The sequence below is a fragment of the Psittacula echo genome (genome assembly GCF_963264785.1).
Source record: "Psittacula echo genome assembly, chromosome: 4".
Taxonomy (NCBI): Eukaryota; Metazoa; Chordata; class Aves; order Psittaciformes; family Psittacidae; genus Psittacula; species Psittacula echo.
The window spans coordinates 97,529,369-97,535,430 of NC_137738.1; positions in this window are offsets into that span (position 1 = coordinate 97,529,369).

Consider the following 6,062-nt stretch of genomic DNA (forward strand, 5'->3'; position numbering starts at 1 on the left):
CTTTATCCAGAAATTGCAGTTCTTACTGTGAGCAATGCCATGAGCCCTTTGGCTGTGTTGGTAAAGTTGGACAAATATGCCTCACTGACCAACTGTCTGTGTGAATGGAGACCTGAGTGCGACCATACACCGGTGTGTCCTAATTTGTTTTGGAAGGAAATCTGGATATATGGGCTAGGAGAAAACTATATTTTCTAGTAAGTCTCTTGCTCTGTATAGCTAAAGTCCATGGCCATCTTAGAAAGTGCGCTTGTCCAGTGGTGCAGACGTACTGATTGAAACCCTGCTCTTCAGTGGGAATATTAGATAAAATTGTATTGACATTTGCCACTTCCACAGGAAAGTGTTAGCACATCAAAGGTATTCTATTCATTGTTGCTCCTGCAGGCTGTTCTGGAGTTGACAGCTCTGAAAGCACAATAAGCTTCTGTGAAAGACAAATGAACGAGTGCCACTCATGCTGGCTTGGTGGCACAGGGTGTAAGGCAGAGTAAGGCTTGCAGAACACTGGAAGCACATCACTGCTGTACCTGCATGAGTGGCATGGGCTGTTCTGCTCAGGGATTTGGAGATGTTCCTTCTCCGATGTCTCTGCGTGGCTAGAGGACTGAAGTGACTAGATCGGGCACAGGTAGCAGCCCAGTTGTGAGTGTATTGAAGCTGGATCAAGGCATAAAGTCCATAATAATAATGTTCTGATGCTATTAAAATCAAAGAGGTTGCCGTGAACTTCTTTGTGAGTTTATGGCCACAAAACTTCATTGTTTCATCCCTATTGATGCTAATGTCAGTTTTTCCAGATTGGAACAGAAGGAAAAACCTAGGAGAAACTGCCTGTTTTCACCATTATGTTAGTTTCTGCACTATTTATTTCTTCAGTACTGATTTTACTGGTGTTCTTTCAATTATGCCAATCCTTTGTAATGTTTTATTGGAATATATCTAGAACTTCTAAGGAAGTAACTTAGAAGTATTTATTCGTTTTCTCTTCCCTTAGAAATTTTCCAGTAAAAGAAGCAGCTAACCAAAAACCATCACCTGATTCATCAATAACTAATGTAATCTGAGCCACAAGACAGAGAATTTGTTATAAGAATTTACAGGTTGTAATCGTGTAAATGGTTTAGTTATAGTTTTGCAAAAAAATCCACAGAGCTTTAACCATTTATCTTAAATGCTGTTTCATTTTTATGAAAAACAAACATCCCAGGAAGTACAATTTTACATACTGTTATATATCTGATATGTATGTGCTTATTGAGACCAGAAAAAGGGCTTGTTCACACAGCTTGCTGGGTAAACTTCTCCTTGCAAGACAGTTCCTTGTGAAAGCTGAGTATTTTCCTTGAAATAAAAGTCATAGGGTAATAACCCCTTCAGACTTTTTCAGGGAATAGCAAATCTTATTGAAAATTTAAATTCTGTGCATGCAGGGCTGACATCTTATTTGACTACAGGAAGGCTGGAAATGAAGTCTCTGATTACGGTTTCCCTGGTGGTCTGATTTTGTTACCTTGTTAACAATGTTATCTTTTAAAAGTAGAACAAAGGAGTAAAAATTCCTGTTCCAAACATGCCACAACAGATACTTCATGATTCACATCACTCTGCAATAACGAATCACTTTGTCTTATGCAATAGAAGCATAAGACAGCAGCTGTGTGCGTAGACTCTAAGTCAAAGTGAATGGTAGCCTGGGACCTATGAATCATAGCTCTCGACTTTTTCAACTTCAACTTTAACAACTTACTTTTTCTCTTTTAAAGCACCTTCTGTGCATGATTGCTTTGTGGGATCAACTATTTCTTGTTCTCCTTTGAATAACTGTTTCTTTCCTCATGGAAAATTTTCCATCTGAAAGAAGTATATATAATAACATTCAGCCAAATAAATTTTTTCCCTTTTTTTTCCTTTCTCTTCCCCCCCTAATTTTTAATCAAACACAAGTTGAGCACAGTTATGATGCAAATACTTGAAGTCTTGTTTCCATCTTTGCAGTCAGAACATTCTTTAAAACAGTTCCAGCTTCAGGGAAACAAACTCATTTCTGTTTGTTTTAACTTGACTCTCAAATGAAAGACAAACAAAGTAATAGCTTGCTTAGGAAGACATCAAAACCCATGTATTAGCAGTAATGTTCGTATTCCACAAGATTATTTCCACTCTCATAGCTAAGATAAATGTTTTCTTGTCTCAACTTTGATAAGAATAGCAGATAAAATGCCAACAAGCTCAACACTATTTTATAATCAAATACCAAACTCAAGTAATTTAATAATCTTTTTTTCAAATAAAACAGCTATGTTTGAAGCAGCAATTTCAATCTGTGCATTTTCTAATCTCTGCAGCTGTACTGGTATGTGTGCATTATCCTAACATAAAAATAAGGCTGTCTGGAATCAAAGTCTTGCTTCCTTTTGTCGCCCATGCATGAATTTACGTACTTTGCCATGAATGGTGGTGCTTAGAGTCTTGCAGGTATGATACAAGTTTCAAGGGACTCTGCTAAAGAAAGGACATTTGCAGTGTGGTGATTAAGCCCCCTCTTTGTCAGATAGCAATGGCACTGCTCATGTAGCCATGTATTACAGCTGATCATGAAGATGGACAGTACAGGGGAAACCAGACTACTGCTGTGCAGTACATTTCCATCCCTGCTCCCCACTCTGTTTCACTTAAAGTAACTAGTATTACAGCTGGCTATTAGCTTTCTTCCTACAGTGGTTTCAATAGCTTTTGCAGCTACATTTTTTTTTTTTTTTGCCAGCAAATCAGCTTTTTACAAGACATATTCATCTTTCTTTTGAGTAAGTCATGTCCAGAAATGCACACCCTCTAGCTGTTTCACTTTTGATCAGCACCTTTCTCCAGACTGATGTCTTTCTCCCCTTTGGTCCTGATGATATGCAGGAAGGTGATTGCTACTGTATAATACTTAGGCAGTTTGTGATCAGCTGCTTACAGGACAGCAGGGTCTGTGCTCAGGGATGTTGGACTAGATGATCTTTTGAGGTCCCTTCCAACCCTTGGGATTCTGTGATTCTGTGATAGTTGGTGGAAGAGGGCACATATTTTGCCTGCAGAGGGACAGCATACCACTGCCAGTGACGTCATTGGCAATTGCCTCTGATTCTGGGCTAGATAAATTTCCGTGACTGTAATGTGAACAAAATCAGCATTATCCTCTCACTGAAGGAAGTGTTTATTTGGCTTATTTGGTGCTTTAGCTAGATTCCTGTCTCCAGTTTCTTCCACGTGCCTGAACTGTAGCTGTTTCTAGGCTCTGAAATGAATTGTATTTCTCATGAGGCCAGCACAATTCTTCCAGCAGTTTCCTATGCTAATTCTGGAGGTGGAGGGAATGATGCCTAAGATCTCACAATCACCAGTTGCAATTTTTTTTTACATACTTCAAGATACTGATCCATAGAACTTTGCAGGGAAACTTGCAGGTGTCACAACACTCTATGGAGTTGCCTCCAGAGATTTACCCAACCCTGAGTTTCTGTTCTCCTGTATCTCACACATATTTCAGAAACATAAGGCTTAGTTTGACTGAATAATACCCGTTGCATCACAAGATTTTTCTTATTGCTAGAAGAATATATGTATTTCCTTTTTCGCCAGTTGTCTTCTTGGGATTTTTCTTTACTGCATTTTTAAATGATTGACAAATGTGGATGTTGCAAATCCATATTTACAGGTTAGTATTGCCCCATGACAGGATATTTTAAAATAAAGTTGCTGCAGCAAACTGGAGAAAATCTGATAAAACTTTCAGCTAGTTGTTACTGTCCTTCAAGAAGCAGGGACTGAACTGTCAATGATTCATTGTTTCTGTTTTAGCAGCTTCTGTTATATGTAATATCTCTTTTCTGGCATCATGAATCCTGAATATACATTTTAGGAGTAATTTTTTTTTTTTTTTAATTTGTTTCAATACATACTCTAAAACACTTACTCTAAAACTTTAGATTATAATTATTAGAAGTTGGGGTTTTTAAACCCCAACCTGGTTCCTTTGAAATAGAAAAAGATATCTTGAAATTATCCATATATTTCTATATCAGGAAAATGTTAGACCTGCTGAGCTGAGGATGGTGCAGAAAGATTTACTGGCTGTTAATTTAAAATCAGAAGTTGAGATCACAAAGCAAGACTTTCTAAATATTCATTATGGCCTTCTAAATTGCACCCGTTTCATCAAGGTAACACAGTTTATTAAATATTCATAAAACAGAGCACCAAAAAAATTCTAATTGCAAATAAGTTCAATTGGTGTAGATTGCATTATTTATGATTCCATTTGTTAAACTGAGACAGTAGAAATTGATGAAAGACATTAAGTGGACCAAAATTTAAGGTAAATTTTGCATGGAATATTTTTTTTTATGTTTTCTGATAATAGAATTTCTTGGCTTTTACAGAAAGTGTCAAAAAGACTGATTTTTTCTGACTGTCTTAATGAAATCATCATTACCATATGATATACTGACAAGACACTGGCCATCATATTTGAAAAGTCATGGCAGTCAGGTGAATTTCCCGACGACTGGAAAAAGGGAAATAAAACCCCCATTTTCAAGAAGGGGAAAATGGATGACCTGGGGAATTACAGAGCAGTCAGTCTCACCTCTGTGCCTGGCAAACTCTTGGAGCAGATTCTCCTGGAAGACATGCTAAGGCACATGAAAAACAAGGAGGTGGTTGATGACAGCCAGCATGGCTTCACTAAGGGCAAAGCCTGCCTGACCAATTTGGTGTCCTTCTATGATGGGGCTACGAAACTGATGGACAGGGGCAGAGCAGTTGACATCATCTATCTGGACTTGTGCAAAGCCTTTGACACTGTCCCACATGACATCCTTGTCTCTAAATTGGAGAGACGTCAATTTGATGGGTGGACCACTCGGTGGATAAAGAACTGGCTGGATGGCCACACGCAAAGAGTTGTGGTCAATGGCTCGATGTCCGGCTGGAGACCGGTAACGAGTGGTGTCCCACAGGTATCAGTGTTGGGACCGGTCTTGTTCAACATCTTTGTCGGTGGCATGGACATGAGTGCACCCTCAGCAAATTTGCCGATGACACCAAGCTGTGTGGTTTGGTTGATACGCCAGAGGGAAGGGATGCCATCCAGAAGGACCTCAACACGCTTGTGAGGTGAGCTGATGCCAACCTCATGAAGTTTAACCATGCTAAGTGCAAGGTCCTACACCTGGGTCAGAGCAATCCCAGGCACAGCTACAGGTTGGGCAGAGAAGAGATTCAGAGCAGCCCTGCAGAGAAGGACTTGGGGGTGTTGATCGATGAAAAAATGAACATGAGCTGGCTTCAGTGTGCGCTCGCAGCCCAGAAAGCCAACCGTATCCTGGGCTGCATCAAGAGCAGCGTGACCAGCAGGTCGAAGGAGGTGATCCTGCCCCTCTACTCTGCTCTCGTGAGACCTCACTTGGAGTATTGTGTGCAGTTCTGGTGTCCTCAACATAAAAAGGACATGGAACAGTTGGAACAAGTCCAGAGGAGGGCCACGAGGATGATCAGGGGACTGGAGCACCTCCTGTAAGAAAACAGGCTGAGCACGTTGGGGCTGTTCATCCTGGAGAAGAGAAGGCTGCGTGGAGATCTCATAGCAGCCTTCCAGTATCTGAAGGGGGCCTACAAGGATGCTGGGGGGGGACTCTTCATCAGGGACTGTAGTGACAGGACAAGGGGTAACAGGTTCTGACTTAAACAGGGGAAGTTTAGATTCGATATAAGGAGGAAATTCTTTACTGTTAGGGTGGTGAGGCACTGGAATGGGTTGCCCATGGCGGGCGTTTTGGAACTAGATGATCTCAAGGTCCTTTCCAACCCTAACTATTCTATGATTCTATGATTCTATGATTATTATTAAGTTTTAGGTATCATTTTAAAAAAACCCAAAAAACCAGCCTTCCTGTACTTAAGAGAAATTCTCATCATCAAACAAAAAAGAATTTATTACACTGACAAGCACAGCCTGAGCAGCTGAATTTCAAGATTATGCCAATACTCTGCATGCTGGGCAGAGGGAACCTCCT